The sequence below is a fragment of the Pseudophryne corroboree genome, chromosome 4 (genome assembly GCF_028390025.1).
Source record: "Pseudophryne corroboree isolate aPseCor3 chromosome 4, aPseCor3.hap2, whole genome shotgun sequence".
NCBI classification, from domain to species: domain Eukaryota; kingdom Metazoa; phylum Chordata; class Amphibia; order Anura; family Myobatrachidae; genus Pseudophryne; species Pseudophryne corroboree.
This window is the reverse complement of record NC_086447.1, coordinates 213,618,818-213,637,828: the sequence shown is the minus strand read 5'-3', so window position 1 is coordinate 213,637,828 and position 19,011 is coordinate 213,618,818. Positions and strand designations below refer to the sequence as shown.

Below are 19,011 nucleotides of genomic sequence, written 5' to 3'. Positions count from 1 at the left end.
TTTAAAAAATCTGATACCCCTGGAAAGAGGGGGGTCTCAGCTATCAGCCTAGGCCCCTTATACTCCTGGGGCCCTTGGGCAAGTGCCCATTGAGCCCATACGAAAAGACGGCCCTGACAAACATACCACCTCCGTATTTGATGACTTTTTACATTATGAGAAGAGGCAAGAGGAAGAGGACAATGTCAAGAAGGTGATTAAAAATTAGAGAGGCACATGCAATCAGGAACAACATACAGGCTTTCACCTCCACTCCTATATTGGTGTGGAACAGAAAGGACTTCAACCAAGCAAATATATAATTATTAATTACCACATTACTGCACATACTGAAAAACTAGGGGCCAAAGACTCCAAAATTTTACCCCCTTCTCCATTATCAGGAATTAAGATACAGTAATCTCGGACTTAATGCTAGGATGCAAATAAACGGGTGTATACCACAGGATCGAGATTTAATATTTTCCCATCCATGGCGTCTGGAGACTTATTTTGTGGCATATGCCTTATTTTCATTTTTCACAGCTCCCAGTTACACGCATGTGAGCATACCTGTGTGTCCCAGTTACACGCATGTCAGCATACCTGTGTGTCTTGTTTATTTGATTCATATTTTATTTTTAAATAAAGCAGCCCCTTAGATGTTTTAGCAAACCCTCCTGAGCCCCCACAGCAGCCCCGGATGGGGCAAGTTGAGTTTATGTGGGTTCAGCAAAGTACTAAGCACGACTGTGCAGTAAAAAAAAATATTATTGAGCCCCTGCCCTAGTGGAGCTTACCACTCTACAGTCCAAACTCATTTCATACTATAAGTAGGACTCTGGGAGGAAGCAATGCTAACCTCTGTACACACAGCATGCCTCAGCCTGACAAGCCAGACATCTTCCTGGCTGTAAATCACCATGAAACTCCATACTGGGCCTTATTCAGTAGCTGTTTGAACCTCACAGGAGCTCCTGGCCCATCTAGTGCTGGAGTGCAATGGAAAGCTGATGCAATACAAGATCACTGAAAATCTGTTCTTCTAACACCACAAGGTCTCGCGATAACCCTACGCAGCCCTTAGGAAAAGAAGATCCCTGTACAACAAATGCACATCTTCTAAAGAAATAATCACAAAATGTGGAACATCAATAATAAATCAAAATTAAGGTTGACTAATTGGAGCCATTCATTTGAGTGAGTCCCTAACATGAAATTATTGAGAAGAGCCTCTCTCTAATGCTCAGGCAGAAAATATCTCTTTTACCTCTCCAGCAGTTGCACTGTTTTAGGATTCAGTCTCTTCTGAGTCACACTGATTTTGGCCACAAATGTGGTCTCTCCCCACTTTATTTAAAAACACTTCGGCAATTTTCATTTCCACCTTTGTGGCTAGTTTTCACAAATCTGTTTGTGATGTTGAAGCTTCTTTCATATCTGCACTAGACTTTCATTTAAACCTAGGATCAAGTACAGCAGCATCTCTGGAATTATACGGCAGCACCATTGGTGTTTCTATCATGGGTGCAGGGCCGGTTCTACGTCTTCCAGCGCCCCGGGCGGACGAAGGGGGTGTGGCTTCATACAGGGGGCATGGTCATTTCCGCCCCCTGTACAGTAGTGAAATGATGTGTGGTACGCGATGACGTCATCGTGCACCGCACAGCAAAGGTCCTCTCCACGAAGGGAAACTAGTTGCTCGCGTCTAGTTTCCCTTCATTGAGAGGACCTTTGCTGTGCGGTGCGCGATGACGTCATCGCGCACCGCACAGTAAAGGTCCTCTCCATGAAGGGAAACTAGACGCTACGCATCTAGTTCTCTTCACAGCGGGAGGCAGCGGCAGCGGGACAGAGCGATCAGCGGGGGGCACAGCAGCAGCCCGGGCAAAAGTCCTGCTTGCCCGTGGCAAGATCCGCTACTGCATGGGTGCAGAGGCGTAACTAGGGTTTTTGGAGCCCAGGGCAAGATCAATAATGGCGCCCCCCCCCCCCCCCCCCCAAAAAAAAATATATTTTTTTCTTAATAAAATAAATGAATAAAATGATAATGAAAAAAAAAATACAAAAGGAAAGTATGTGCAGACGCCACCGGTGTCACTGCATATAAAGATGTCAGGGTGTGTATGTATGTGTATGTAGGTGCAGTGGTCGAAGTTGAATTTTTGAAGGTGGAATGAAAGAGTGCAGATAGCAATTATGCGCGCGCCTTCGGCGCGCGCGCTCCGGAAAAGGGGCGTGGTCACTCAAAAGGGGAGTGTCCTTCAGTATAGTAGGACCCCTTATACTATCTAGTACTGGTGCCCCTTTCACATTATAGCACACGGTATGAGCCGAAATTCACATTATAGCACACAGTATGAGCCGAAATTCACATTGCCCCACACGGCATGAGCCGAAATTCACATTATAGCACACAGTATGAGCCGAAATTCACATTACCCCACATGGTATGAGCCAAAATTCACATTATAGCACACGGTATGAGCCGAAATTCACATTATAGCACACGGTATGAGCCAAAATTCACATTACTCCACATGGTATGAGCCAAAATTCATATTTCCCCACATGGTATGAGCAGAAATTCACATTTCCCCACATGGTATGAGCAGAAATTCACATTACAGCACACGGTATGAGCCAAAATTCACATTACAGCACACGGAATGAGCCAAAATTCACATTACCCCACATAGTATGAGCCGAAATTCACATTATAGCACACGGTATTAGCCAAAATTCACGTTACAGCACATGATATGAGCAAAAATTCCCATTATAGAGTTAGGGGATCCTACCCCCAGAATTAACATGGCCTGTGGGGCACTATGATGAGGGGAGCCCACCCCCTTAATAGACTAATTGCAGAGTTTAGCAGCGGAAGGGCTGCAGCGGTTTCTCACCCCAAGCTGCGGCGCTTCTGCCACCTCCGACACTCCACATCTTCGGCACCACCCGGGATGCAGAGCACCGCACCGGGTATGCACCCTTTTCAGTGTGGCCTGCTGCGCTCCGAAGGGGTTCTTGTTTCATGCTGCAGGATCCCGATGTGCGCCTTCCTCCCCGCTGTTACTGTCACGGTAAGCATTAGTATCGTTTACCGCAGAGGCCATTTTCTGAGGCATATGTGTTAAACCTCAGGAACTGAGATGCCCTTCTCACCATACAGCTGTGTGGCCGAGCCGGGCGGGGGGACAGCCAGCAGCAGCATGCCGGATATCAGCTGCAGAGGGTGCGGGCTGTACATACTTGGGGCAGCTGGATATTCAACAGTGCTGAAAGCCTCCGGAGCCCGCACCCCCGGAGCTGCAGTACACCGGCAGAGGACACCCATCCCCCGAACCCTGCGTAGCCCAAAGCCGGAGATCAGCAGCATGTTGAACGCGGAAGCAGAAGCTGCTTATTGCCGGTCAGCATGCTGCTGATCTCCGGCTTTGGGCTCCGCATGTGCATTACAGCCCCCACCCTCGGCTGCTGATATCTGGCATGCTGCCCCTGCTGCTGGCTTTCCACCCGCCCGGCTCGCCCACCCAGCTGGATGGTGAGTAAGAAGGGCATCTCAGTGCCCGTGGTTTAATACATATCTCTCTTCGGTAAATGGCCATTAGTACATCCCACACACACTGATTACACACACACAGACTGGCCACCCCCAAATCCTACACACACCCACTCAGACTACACACACACACACACATTCTCATACTTTCCTCTCCCCCACACACACACTGGACTGCAAAAATTTACACACACTGACACTGTTCCACACACACACAATTAACACACACTCACACTGTCCCACACACACAATTAACACACACGCACACTGTCCCACACACCAGTGGCGTGCGGTGAGGTCAGTGGCGTGCGGTGAGGCACTACAGCCATAATGTCCGCCGAATCCTGTCGATGAACCATACCGCCACCGAGCCAATGCCCGCCACTGCCTCTGAGCCGATGCCACCACCAATGGCTTACAAACTCGCCCACCATCAACTGACCCAGCCCTCCGCCACTAATTTGCAACTCAGTCCAAAGTTGCCAATGCCCGCTGCATGCCTGCTCATCATACTTGTGATGTTGTATTGTACATTTTTATAGAAAAAAAAAAAATCAGTGTTTGGGACTGGGAAGGGAGTGGGAGGAGGACATGAATGCAATTTTGTTGTCCAGGGTTTCCATTAACTTAATGGAGAAGGGTCTGAATGGGTTAAAAATGTAAAAAAAAACTGCATGAGGTCCCCCTCCTAAGTATAACCAGCCTCGGGCTCTTTGAGCCGGTCCTGGTTGTTTAAATACTGGGAAAAAATTGGACAGGGGTTCCCCGTATTTAGACAACCAGCATCGGGCTCTTAGTCCGGTCCTGATTCCAAAAATACGGGGGACAAAAGATGTAGGGGTCCCCCCGTATTTTTAAAACCAGCACCGGGCTCCACTAGCCAGGGACATAATGCCACAGCCGGGGGACACATTTATGTAGGTCCCTGCGGCCGTGGCATTACCCCCCCAACTAGTCACCACTGGCCGGGGTTCCCTGGAGGAGTGGGGACCCCTTAAATCAAGGGGTCACCCCCCCTCCAGGCACCCAAGGGCCAGGGGTGAAGCCCGAGGCTGCCCCCCCCATCCGTGGGCTGTGGATGGGAGGCTGATAGCCATGTAAGTAAAAAAAGAATATTGTTTTTTGTTGTGGAACTACAAGGCCCAGAAAGCCTCCCCCGCTTGCTGGTACTTGGAGAACCTCAAGTACCAACATGCAGGGAAATAACGGGCCCGCCGGTACCTGTAGTTCTACAACAGAAAAAATACCCAAATAAAAACACAACTCACACACCGTGACAGTAAAAATTTATTAAAGCACACTGACACACTCACACATACTTACCTATATCCCACGCCGGTCACGTCCACTTGTCCAGTAGAATCCAATAGGGGTAGCTGTAAAAATGAGAGACACATTACTTACCTACATCCCACGCCGGTCACGTCCACTTGTCCAGTAGAATCCAGTAGGGGAATCTGTAAAAATGAGAGACAGATTACTTACCTACATCCCACGCCAGTCACGTCCACTTGTCCAGTAGAATCCAATAGGGGTACCTGTAAAAATGAGAGACAGATTACTTACCTACATCCCACGCCGGTCACGTCCACTTGTCCAGTAGAATTCAATAGGGGTACCTGTAAAAATGAGAGACAGATTACTTACCTACATCCCACGCTGGTCACGTCCACTTGTCCAGTAGAATCCAGTAGGGGAATCTGTAAAAATGAGAGACAGATTACTTACCTACATCCCACGCTGGTCACGTCCACTTGTCCAGTAGAATCCAGTAGGGGAATCTGTAAAAATGAGAGACAGATTACTTACCTACATCCCACGCCGGTCACGTCCACTTGTCCAGTAGAATCCAATAGGGGTACCTGTAAAAATGAGAGACAGATTACTTACCTACATCCCACGCCGATCACGTCCACTTGTCCAGTAGAATCCAATAGGGGTACCTGTAAAAATGAGAGACAGATTACTTACCTACATCCCACGCTGGTCACGTCCACTTGTCCAGTAGAATTCAATAGGGGTACCTGTAAAAATGAGAGACAGATTACTTACCTACATCCCACGCTGGTCACGTCCACTTGTCCAGTAGAATTCAATAGGGGTACCTGTAAAAATGAGAGACAGATTACTTACCTACATCCCACGCTGGTCACGTCCACTTGTCCAGTAGGGGAATCTGTAAAAATGAGAGACAGATTACTTACCTACATCCCACGCCGGTCACGTCCACTTGTCCAGTAGAATCCAATAGGGGTACCTGTGAAAATGAGAGAGAGATTACTTACCTACATCCCACGCCGATCACGTCCACTTGTCCAGTAGAATCCAATAGGGGTACCTGTAAAAATGAGAGACAGATTACTTACCTACATCCCACGCCGGTCACGTCCACTTGTCCAGTAGGGGAATCTGTAAAAATGAGAGACAGATTACTTACCTACATCCCACGCCGGTCACGTCCACTTGTCCAGTAGAATCCAATAGGGGTACCTGTGAAAATGAGAGAGAGATTACTTACCTACATCCCACGCTGGTCACGTCCACTTGTCCAGTAGAATCCAGTAGGGGAATCTGTAAAAATGAGAGACAGATTACTTACCTACATCCCACGCCGGTCACGTCCACTTGTCCAGTAGAATCCAATAGGGGTACCTGTGAAAATGAGAGAGAGATTACTTACCTACATCCCACGCTGGTCACGTCCACTTGTCCAGTAGAATCCAGTAGGGGAATCTGTAAAAATGAGAGACAGATTACTTACCTACATCCCACGCCGGTCACGTCCACTTGTCCAGTAGAATCCAATAGGGGTACCTGTGAAAATGAGAGAGAGATTACTTACCTACATCCCACGCCGATCACGTCCACTTGTCCAGTAGAATCCAATAGGGGTACCTGTAAAAATGAGAGACAGATTACTTACCTACATCCCACGCTGGTCACGTCCACTTGTCCAGTAGAACCCAGTAGGGGAATCTGTAAAAATGAGAGAGAGATTACTTACCTACATCCCACGCCGATCACGTCCACTTGTCCAGTAGAATCCAATAGCGTTACCTGTAAAAATGAGAGACAGATTACTTACCTACATCCCACGCCGATCACGTCCACTTGTCCAGTAGAATCCAATAGGGCAGGGGTTCTCAAACTCGGTCCTCAGGACCCCACACAGTGCATGTTTTGCAGTTAACCCAGCAGGTGCACAGGTGTATTAATTACTCACTGACACATTTTAAAAGGTCCACAGGTGGAGCTAATTATTTAACTTGTGATTCTGTGAGGAGACCTGCAAAACATGCACTGTGTGGGGTCCTGAGGACCAAGTTTGAGAACCTGTGCAATAGGGGAATCTGTAAAATGAGAGACAGATTACTTACCTACATCCCACGCCGGTCACGTCCACTTGTCCAGTAGAATCCAATAGCGTTACCTGTAAAAATGAGAGACAGATTACTTACCTACATCCCACGCTGGTCACGTCCACTTGTCCAGTAGAATCCAATAGGGGAATCTGTAAAAATGAGAGACAGATTACTTACCTACATCCCACGCTGGTCACGTCCACTTGTCCAGTAGAACCCAATAGGGGAATCTGTAAAAATGAGAGACAGATTACTTACCTACATCCCACGCCGGTCACGTCCACTTGTCCAGTAGAATCCAATAGGGGTACCTGTGAAAATGAGAGAGAGATTACTTACCTACATCCCACGCCGATCACGTCCACTTGTCCAGTAGAATCCAATAGGGGTACCTGTAAAAATGAGAGACAGATTACTTACCTACATCCCACGCCGGTCACGTCCACTTGTCCAGTAGAATCCAATAGGGGTACCTGTAAAAATGAGAGACAGATTACTTACCTACATCCCACGCCGGTCACGTCCACTTGTCCAGTAGAATTCAATAGGGGTACCTGTAAAAATTAAAATGATACTTACAAACTGCAATCCACAGGAGGAGAGAGAGAGAGAGAGAGAGAGAGAGGGGGGGGGGGGGGAGAGACTAACCTGCTGCTGCTGGCACACACTGCAGGGCCACGACGGGAGGACGGAGCCGGCGGAGGAGGGGGAGAGCCGCACACCGCCGCTCCTGTCAGCGGCAGCGGAGGAGGATGGGGCGCACACTACAGACGCCAATAACCGCCGGGACAATTAACACACACACACACAATTAACCCACGCACACTGTCCCACACACAATTAACACACACGCACGCACACTGTCCCACACACACAAATATCACACACGCACACTGTCCCACACACAATTAACAAACACGCACTGTCCCACACACACACAATTAACACACTCACAATGTCCCACACAAATACACACACACTTAACACACGCACACTGTCCCACACACACACAATTAACACACACGCACACTGTCCCACACACACACAATTGATACACACGCACACTGTCCCACACACACACAATTAACACACACGCACACTGTCCCACACACACACAATTAACACACACTCAAACTGTCCCACACACACACAATTAACACACTCACACTGTCCCACACACACACACACACAATTAACACACTCACACTGTCTCACACATACACAATTAACACACGCACACTGTCCCACACATACACAATTAACACACGCACACTGTCCCACACACACACAATTAACACGCACTCAAAACTGTCCCACACACACAATTAACACACTCACACTGTCACACACACGCACACACACACAATTAACAAACACGCACTGTCCCACACACAATTAACACACTCACACACACAATTAACACACACACACTGTCCCACACACACACAATTAACACACGCACACTGTCCCACACACACACACACACACACAGTCACACACACACACAATTTACACACACTCAAACTGTCCCACACACACAATTAACACACTCACACTGTCCCACACACAATGTCACACGCACACTGTCCGACACACACACACTTAACACACACACACACACACACACAAAATGTCCCGCACCCCCTTCCCGCTCACCTGAGGCTGCACTTACTGCTGTTCAGGGCAGGGGCCGCACGCCCCCCCGAGGTCGCGCACGCGCATGCGCGCACCTCCGCGGTCGCGATCGCGATCGCGTACACACAGACACTTTTGCAGGGGGGAGTAGGGGGAGGCTCCTGGCTGCCGCTGCCTGTCTATTGTGACAGGCACAGCAGCCGGGGAGACAGGGAAAGCGCCGCGGGTAGCGCCGGCGGAATCCCTGAAGCATGGGGCGAGTGGGCCGTGCAGGTGCCGGTGGCGCCCCCCTCTGTTGGGGCTGCCATGGCGCCCAGGGCACGTGCCCTGCTCGCCCCGTGCTAGATACGCCTCTGCATGGGTGCAATGTGTGCGGTGCACACAGGCCCCTGGGTCCAGGGTGGGGCCCACACCGCACACATTGCACCCATATTTTCATACTCACCTCTCTGAAGTCCACCGCCAGGCGCTGCAGCGGTCGCAGAAAAGAAACACTTTAAAAATGTCAACCGCACGTGTGCAATACCACTTTTGTCTCCGAAACATGGCTGGCACCACGTTTCGGGAGACCTGCACATGCGCAGTAGACTCTGGCATATTGCTGGAGCCTACGGCACCGTGGAGAGGAGGGGTCCCACCCAGAGTCTGCACATGGGCCTCCTCCTGTCTTAAGACACCCCTGGGCAGCACCCATGGACTTATACACCATAGTCAGCACCCCTGGAGAATTACACAGCATAGCAGACAGACAACAGCACCCCTGGACTTAATTGGCAGTGGGGCAGCACTCCTGGACTGATAGGGCAGCGGGGCAGCACCCCATATAGGGCAGCACCCCTGGAATGATGTGGCAGAGAAAAGACGTGCAAGAAGGAATTGTCCTTGGGCCCTCCAATCCACCCATATGTTGTATAAACAGGACATGCACACTTTAACAAACCAATCATTTCAGCGACAGGGTCTGCCACATGACTGTGGCTGAAATGATTGGTTTGTTTGGGCCCCCACCAAAAAAGAAGCAATTAATCTCTCTTGCACAAACTGGTTCTACAGAGGCAAGATGTCCACCTCATCCTCAAATTCCCCGCCCCCTTCAGTGTTTACATCCTAATACTCACAGAAATATTATACAAACAAACTAACCACATCATTTAGGTATCAGTGGACTGCTTACGCAATTACCCAAAGTTTCAGAACTTGACAATGATTTATGATGAATGCGCTGCAGGTGATGTATAAGGGAGGATTTTTCTAGGTGGTTAATGGGGATCATACCGAGTTGATCGTAGCTGTGCTAAATTTAGCACAGCTATGATCATCTTCCCTGACATGTGGGGGGACGCCCGGCACAGGGCTAGTCCGCCCCGCATGTCAGTACCGCCCCCCCCCCCTCCCCGCACAAATACAAAAGCATCGCACAGCGGCAAAGCTTTTGTATTTCAGGAGTTACTCCCGGCCAGCGCATCTCCTGCGGCTGACCAGGAGTAGTTTGTCGCTGCCGCTGACTGCAGCGGCTGCGTAAGACGTCACGCAGCCACCGCGGCCTGCCCCCCAACGGTTCGGCCAGGCCTGCGTTGGCCGTACCGCGCCTCCTAAACCCCCAGCGACTGCCTCTGTCTCAGAGGCGATCGCTAGGCAGCGATGACTGCCATGCGCCGGCGCACTGCAGCACCGGCGCATGCGCGGTTCAGACCTGATCACTGTGCTGCGACAAACTGCAGTGAGCGATCGGGTTGGAATGACCCCCAATGTCCTTAATTCTACTTATTATGGATTGACAAAGGCTACAGATGGCTTGACACCTGTTGTCCGGATTTGTGGAAAAATAATTACACACCGAAGAGGTGGCTTTTTTGGTATTTTGCCCAGGCATGACAATGGGCTTTTTCATCCCATGGCCAACAACTGTCTCCACTGGTTCTTTATTCAAACAAACCACATCACCATCAGAATCCTCATTGTCAACTTGACAGCTACACCCATATCCTCCTCATCCTGGTGTACTTCTACAGTGACATCCTCGATCTCAATATGCAACTGGACTGATAGTGCTCCTCCCAGCACTATTAGGAGGAGTGCAGATGGTGGTAGGATCCTCCTCTTCCCATACAGTGTTGTGAAGGTCAGGCCTAGACATAGCAACTGCGGACAGTGCCAGCACCCCTGTATTTTCACAACACCCCTGTACTTTTACAGCATACAAGACATGGCCAGTGTACATTTCTTTTCACTGCACCCCTGTATTTTTACAGCATATAGGACCAGTGTACTTTTATTTTAACAACAGCACCCCTGAATTTTTGCAGCATACAAGACAGGGCTAGTGTACATTTCTTTTCATTGCACATCTGAATTTTTACAGCATACAGGGCCAGTGTAATGTTATTTTAACAGCAGAACCCCTATATTTTTACAGCATACAGGACCAGTGTGCTTTTAATTTTTAACAACTGCACCCCTGAATGTTTAAAGCATACAGGGCCAGTGTAATGTTATTTTATCAGCAGCACCCCTATATTTTTACAGCATACAGGAGCAGTGTGCTTTTAATTTTTAACAAATGCACCCCTGAATTTTTACAGCATACAGGGTCAGTGTAATGTTATTTTAACAGTAGCACCCCTATATTTTTACAGCATACAGGAGCAGTGTGATTTTAATTTTTAACAAGTGCACCCATGAATTTTTACAGCATACATGGCCAGTGTAATGTTATTTTAACAACAGCAGCACCCCTATATTTTTACGGCATACAGGACCAGTGTGATTTTAATTTTTAACAACTGCACCCCTGATTTTTTACAGCATACAGACCCAGTGTAATGTCATTTTAACAGCAGCACCCCTATATTTTACAGCATATGGGAGGACAGTGCCCTGCCCCCTGTACAACACAGGTAACAGCCAGGACAGCAACACCCATGTACAGCTGCAGCACTCATAACTGCACATGAAACACCAGTGACAGCCAGGACAGCACCCCTAAAACAGCACAGGTACACCACAGTGACTGCAGCAGCACCCCTACAGAGCACATACTAACCCTACCTGATGCCACCACTCACAGAGAGACAGAGGTCTTTCTCCCTCACGCTTCAAGTCCAGAGTGAAAATGGCGGCAACACGCAACTGTTTATATGGAATCCAAAACCCACGAGAATCCGACAGTGGGATGATGACGTTTTGCCTCATTCTGGTTTCCGAGTCTGGCGGGAAGTCCCGAGCCGTGCTCGGATCCGGGCTCGGAGTGTGAAGTTTGGGGGGGTTCGGTTCTCAGGAAACCGAACCTGCTCATTTCTAGTTTACACAGAAAATGTACAATGGCCTCCTCCTCTAATAAAACTGAGATGTGTGTGGACCACAGTGTTTTGTGTTTGGTTCTAAATTAATCCTTATGTTTTGGTTTAGGATCTGGATTATTTTTTACAATAAAAATTGATAAAAACAGTTAAATCATGTAATTTTTGCAATCAGAAACCCGAATTTAGGATTTTAATTCCTAATTCCAATCTGTGGGAAGCTCTGAACCAGGACTCGGTTTGGATCGGATCTCCTCGGGAGATCCAGACCTGGTTTTAGTTTGGATCCACAAAATTTGTGTAGATTTGGATTTCTGGAGAACCGAACTGCACATCACTAAATAAACCGCACATGTACCAACCTTAGAAGTCCTGTTTGCTAATGTTATCTTTAAATATGAGTGTGGCCTAAGTGCTATGTTTTCATACTGTATTCTTTTGGGAGAGTGATTCCTCTTTGGTAATTACTGCAGTATGGTCTCGCATGTGTAGTTGCGCAGCCCAGCCAAACCCAGAAGTGACGTGTATACATATGCAATTTCTTTCATTATGCCAGAAAGTGTTTGTAGAATTTTCTATTTTTATGGAGAATATTTAATGTTCTGCAGGGGTGCTGGTGAAGGAAGGGGGGGGGGGGTGTTACTAATTACCCAGGTCTGATGGAGGGGCATTGCAGCTTTTCTCTTCAGCCCAGTACATGCTGCTGTGTACTGGGCTGCAGTGTGTACAGGTATGCCCTTAGAAAGTAAAACAATTCTGTATTTTTCTCTAAGGGTGCATGGCAACACCTCCTGTGATTAGGCCACCCCCATTGATAAGTACCTGGGCCTTGGAGATCCCGGAAGTGAACAAGCCCAAACGGGCGAAACGCGTTTTCCACGGATTTACAGCATGGAACCTGTCCTTGGAGGATCCTGCATTATCACCTATTTCCTGATCCTGATATTTTGAGTATCACTTTTCTATCTGCTAGTTTTTCATCTGCAATTTATGTTTGAATTTTCCATTTTTTATAGGTACCCTCTTTTCATTGGGCACATTTATTGCACATTTAGCAGTTGTAATTTTCTGTGCACATCTTAGTATTATAATCCCACATATCACAGGCTAGCATTATTGGTATATGTGCTCATTTGGCACACTACTCCACACTGCATGCTGCATGTTGGAGATTTTTTCTTGCATACTAATAATCCTACAAATTGTAGAACAATATCACGGCAATAAGTGCCTCTTTTTGCTTGACACACCATTCACACCGCAAGCCAATTATTTTGGATTTTCTGTGCATAATATAGCCTGATAAACCCCATAGATTGCAGACCATACTCATTCTTCATACTATTTCATTTCCTTTGTATACAGTGTACTATACCTTTTTAGGTTTTTTTCAAAGTAATGATGTGTTGCTTTGTACAAAAATGTATACATATGTGAAGTATATCCCCATGTACTATTTTATCTGACGCTGCATACTCTGTGACGTGGTTTCCCACCAGGGTTAATAACCACCAGTCTAATTTAAAAAGTGACAATATTCTTGTTCTTTTCACCCCTTACTATTTTCCGTAGACTCTCATTCACGATCCAGGGTGCACTTTGCCATTAAGTGACATTTTGCTCACCCCGCCTAACGTGGAAAGTAGATCTACATATTATATGGCCTTATCTTTCTAAATCCTTACTCTACCATCTGTATATAGGTGCACTCTCATTGGTAGATAGCCTCTCTACTATCACACCACGCTGCTAATGCCCGATCTCGTCTGATCTTGGAAGCGAAACAGCGTTGGGCCGGGTCAGTACTTTGAGAGGAGACTCCTTGGGAATACCTGGTGTTGTAGAGTAGGGACTATTCCCCTTCCTCAGAAGGGTGGACACCAACAGCAGTATCACCACTATTTGTTCTTTCAAAACTTTCTTCTCTTTTTTCTGCGTTCAGGGTATATCAATACAGATATCTCCAATTCTGAGTAACATGGAATAATAGGTGAATAATAAATTGCTTAGAATCAACCTGATTTCAGTGGTTCTCTAAGACACATTATTTGACCTCCTACAACTAGTGACCTCCTTGGTCGGTTTCATTAATACAGATTATCTGTACTGGTCAGGAGAAACGGGTGTTAGACTATTAGGTGTCTGCAGCCTTTCTAATCCTTCTCATGTGATTAACAGACCAGAACATTTTTTACATTTTCTCATGTCTTTATTATGTTTACATTTTTTCTTTGGATCGTAGAGGGGTATTTTGTTTTTAACTCTTGATTAATAAACATAAATTTTAATAACTTTCAGTAATTAATTGAACAATATTTTCTTCGTTTTTAAGAGTGCGCCCACACAAGAGCTTTCTTTCTCTCCCTCTGCTAGTACAAGTACCTGGGCCCAGCCAGGCTCTCTACTGCCCTGATTGGTGCCATAACTAGACAATTTAGCGCTGGGTGCAAGAAACGGCATCGGCGCCGGCAAAAATATAGGGACGTGACTTCATGGGGAAGGGGTGTGGCCACAAAATAATACCAATTCATATTATCCATTATTCAAATTACGCTGCACAGTAGCTCCACACATTACGGCAGGTAGAGTCCCCTTTTCACACACTACAGCAGACAGAGTCCCCCTTTTTACACATTACGGCAGGCAAAGTACACCTTTTACACATTACGGCAGACAGAGTCCCCTTTTTACACATCACGGTGGACAGAGTCCCCTTTTAACACATTACAGCAGACAGAGTCCCCCTTTCTACACATTACGGCAGGCAGAGTCCACTTTTTACACATTACGGTGGACAGAGTCCCCTTTTTACACATTGCGGCAGACAGAGTCCCCTTTTTACACATTACGGCAGGCAGAGTCTACCTTTTACACATTACAGCGGACAGCATCCCCTTGTTACACATAACGGCAGACAGAGTACCCTTTTTACCATTACAGCAGACAGAGTCCCCCTTTTTACACATTACGACAGGCAGAGTTCACCTTTTTTACACATTACAGCAGACAGAGTCCCCCTTTTTACACATTACGACAGGCAGAGTTCACCTTTTTACACATTACAGCGGACAGAGACCCCTTTTTAAAAATTATGGCAGACAGAGTCCACTTTTTACACATTACAGCAGACAGAGTCCCCCTTTTTGAACATTACGACAGACAGAGTATACCTTTTACACAATATGGCAGTAATTGGTGGTGGCGGCGTGAATGCTGGAATGAGGGAAGCGCATCCCAGCAATCACACACAGCAGCGGCGGCCAGCCTATGTGGAAGGAGAGGGACAGCTGCAGTGGTGCCACCACCAATTACAGTGCGCTTATGCGGATCCTGAGTCCCGCTCCCTCCTCCTCCTTTTGCTGCTCCTCTCCTCACTCCGGCACACACAGGCAGCTTGTAATGAGTCAGTTTGACTCATTACAATGCCGCTGACTAAAGTCCCCCTGGAATGGGGATGCGGGCAGTTGTACCCTCTGGGGGTACACCTGGTACACACGTAGTTACGGCCCTGGTCCTGATATTCTGTAATATATTCTGAACTTTCCAGGTAAATTGCTGATGTACTGTATACAACTTTTTCCCACCTTCTGAAGTACAAACTCGAAGGCAATTTTGCTATAAAATGACAAGGTGAAACATGAAATTGGCACCTAATTGTATCTAGTGATGAGCGGATTCGGTTTTACTTGGTTTTACTCGGTTCTCAAAACCGAATCTTATTGGCTCACTGATGTCACGTGTTTTGGATAGCCAATAAGATTCGGTTTTGAGAACCGAGTAAAACTGAGTAAAACCGAATCCGCTCATCATTTGTATCACCATTATGTGATGGTCGGAACACAGTTACTTCGCCAAAATATATACTACATTTACCAAATGCCCACAAAACAGCATTCAAACTGTGTGCACAAATAAACATCTGAGCCCATGTGCACCACACACATTGCATGCTTAGTACTAATCCAGGACTTTCAGCATTCATATTTCAGAAGTATGCTGACTAGTGACTACAAGAAGATGATACAACATGGCCAAAGGACATCAGGGAATTAAATGCTAAAACGGCTTTAATCCAGAGACAAATAAATCTGATTAGACCTGATAATATACATAGGGGCGTAAGCTTTTGCAGCAAACCCTCTGGAAACTGCAGTGTTTTGAGGATTTCCACATTAATTTAAGTATCTCACAAATGTACTAAGAAAGTATTGCAGCAGATATCGGAGATATTCAATCACGAAAGCATGGGAACTGTGACACTGCCAAATTTACCAAGCTCCAAAAAGTCTAGCTTTTCAGAATTTGGCCTCTGATGGCTAATGATAGCTCTGGTAATTAACACACATACATGCACATTTAGCAATCTGAATCCATGCCTGGAAGTCTCTATCACGGGTTGGGGACATGATGCCAGCGCTTGGGATGGCAGTGGCCAGAAGACCAAAACCAGCATTCCAACACGCAGAATCCCAACACCTGCTATGCTCTTCCCTGATTCCCCTAACCCTCCTTACCTGCCCCCCTCCGCACCCTAACCCTAACAACCCTCCTTAGTCCCTGACCCTAATCCTCCCCCCCTGGTGCCTAACTGTAACCCCTTTGTGACTAACCCTCCCTTTTTAGTGCCTGACCCTAACCCCCCCCCCCCCCCCGCAGCCTAACCCTAACCTTATCCCTCCCCCATCCTTCGCGGCCTAATCCTAACAAGCCCTGGTATACTTACGTTCGGGATGCCAACAGTCAGGATTCCGCATTGGCATTGTGAGTGGTGTTTGAGTTCCGGTGCTGGTCTTTTGGCCAGTGTCGGGATTAGAGCATCAGTATTCCGTCTGCCGGTATCCAGAACGTTGGTATGCCGAATGCATCCCACTATCACTTTACTTTGTCTTCGTCCCATTGATTGGGTCACAATGGAGCCCATTTCCCTGCAAGAATTTTTTAAATTCAATAGCTGCTAAGGTGCCACATCATTTGACAGCAGGGGCTCTCCTCTTTCATATGAGGGTGACCCCACATTTACAGATGTTATTTTGGACATGATAAGGCATGTAGTGCCTTCCCACCCATCTAAGGATAAACTTACATTTTCTGTATTGCAGGATAACATTGTCATGACAATAATTAGTAGGGGGTCAAATTAACTAAAAGAGTGGATCACCTTTTGCAAATGTGGTTGGCCCTGATTTTGGGATGCCCCATCCCTGGACTCCATGATTTATCTTCAATGGAGTGAATTTGCCTGGATTTAACACTGATCACCAGCCAATAACTTTCATGAGGGATCTCCCAGCTTTGTATGTGTCAGGGTAAGGGAAATAGAAGGATTTAAAGTCCCTCTCCCCATACTTTCATTCATCTGGACCGGTGGCAGCAGTATTTATTTTATTTGTTCTAGCAGGACTTGTCATCCGCAGTTTATTGTATATGTAGATGACGAGACCCACTCATCAGCCAAGCAAAGGGTATAAAGCAGATTTCAGGACCACATTTGGGATTTTGACCTACAGTTTTTACAAATCTGTTTTATAACATAGCACATGTGGGATATAAGACTTGTGTGCAGTGTGCAGGGGGATTGTGCACAGAGGGCTTTATTCAGAGATGTTGCGTTCGCAGGCAGCAGCCACGTCTATCTGGTCTGTGCACGCATACTGGCAAGAGTGCGTGTGCGCAACCCTGCACCATGCGATTACATCCTGGAAGGATGCTATCGCATAGTGACTGACCGCTTTGGGCGTCGGAGGGACAGCGCATCCCGGAAGAATGCTATCACATAGTGACTGACAGCTCCAGGCGTCAGAGGGGGGAAGGGGGGGGGGGGCAGCTTGGCTGGGTTTTGTGGGCATGGTCCGGACAAAGCAGGCGTGTACGGACAGTTTTTAAATGGGGCTGCGTGATGTCACATGTAGCCAGGCTGCTCAGGAATGGGTCGTTGTCTAATCGATGTGTTTGCAATTAAAATGTGAACGCATTGTGTGGTGGCGCAACACACATGCTGAGCGGCCTTGACCTATGCTGGGTGGCCCCCAGCATGTGAACAGATTGACACAGTTCTTGCTGTAGAGTAACTCTGTATAGCCCCCATAATTGTGAATACCAGGTCACTCTCTATAAAATGTCTATCATAGACTGTTCTTCATTCATGCGCATACACCAACATCCATAAAAGAAATAACTGACACTGACACCAGAATAATGTTTGCCAATAAAATTGTCAGCTTTTATTAAACAAATGGTATGGTGGCAAGGAGGGACGGCCTATTTAAATAAAGTCCCTATTTATTCTAACCTTTTAAACCTTTTAACTGTGGCTGACCAAAACACAAGAGGAGGCAAGGGCCCAACTTCAGCCCGGCCTCCATCGCATAACAAGGGGGCTTTAAGGACCCAATTTCAGCCAAGTCCCCATCACATCACAAGGGGCCATAATGGGCCATTTGCCACCCCTTGTGTTACTTGCTCTTTATCGGGAATACCGTGGCCAACTCTCCACTCAAGATATTCCCCAACTCCCAACCAAAAGGTGCTCAGGTATGTACCAACTCCACCGGAGACCGAAGCCCACCTGGTCCGATGGAACTCCGGCCCTGTAATGTATCAAACTCCACCACCTTCACATCTCCTGAGCACCTATAAAACTCTTTAAATTACAGCCACAATTTCAGGCCGTCCCAACCCGCCACAGTTTCAACGAAACCCCCGCCACCATACCTCTACCTTAAAACTCTTCTTACTACTCCTAAACTCCTCCTACCTATCAATAAAGTTCCTGACTAAAAACAGCGAACAACAGATCCTCCATAAAAAATTCCATACCCCTCAAATTCAGATGGACACCATCGGCCATGTAAAGATGAGGGGCAGAAACTAAAATTGAGGGATGTGGGACCACAAACCCCCAATTTTCACTAACAGCCCTGCCCACCACAGAATTGATCCGGCGCCGGACCAATCTATGGCAGCCGGTCTGTCCGCATCTCTCCAAACCAAACGTGGGATAATGTCCGACCATTCCACACTCAGAAAACACAACCTGTTCTGCAAGCTAACTAGGTCCCTAACTATAGTTTTGCGAAGATCCAGACCAGTCCTTCTGGTCAAATCATTTCCAGCAGCATGGAACACCACCCTCAGCGGGTATCCCGACCTCTCCGACTGTTGCCAAAATAGGGGC

The 19,011-nt window shown here is 47.2% G+C and overlaps 1 pseudogene; it reads left to right on the top strand.

Annotated features, from left to right (window-relative positions):
• Positions 1-13,565: 13,565 nt before the first annotated feature.
• On the top strand, positions 13,566-13,684 carry LOC134913148 (5S ribosomal RNA; annotated as a pseudogene).
• Positions 13,685-19,011: the final 5,327 nt, after the last annotated feature.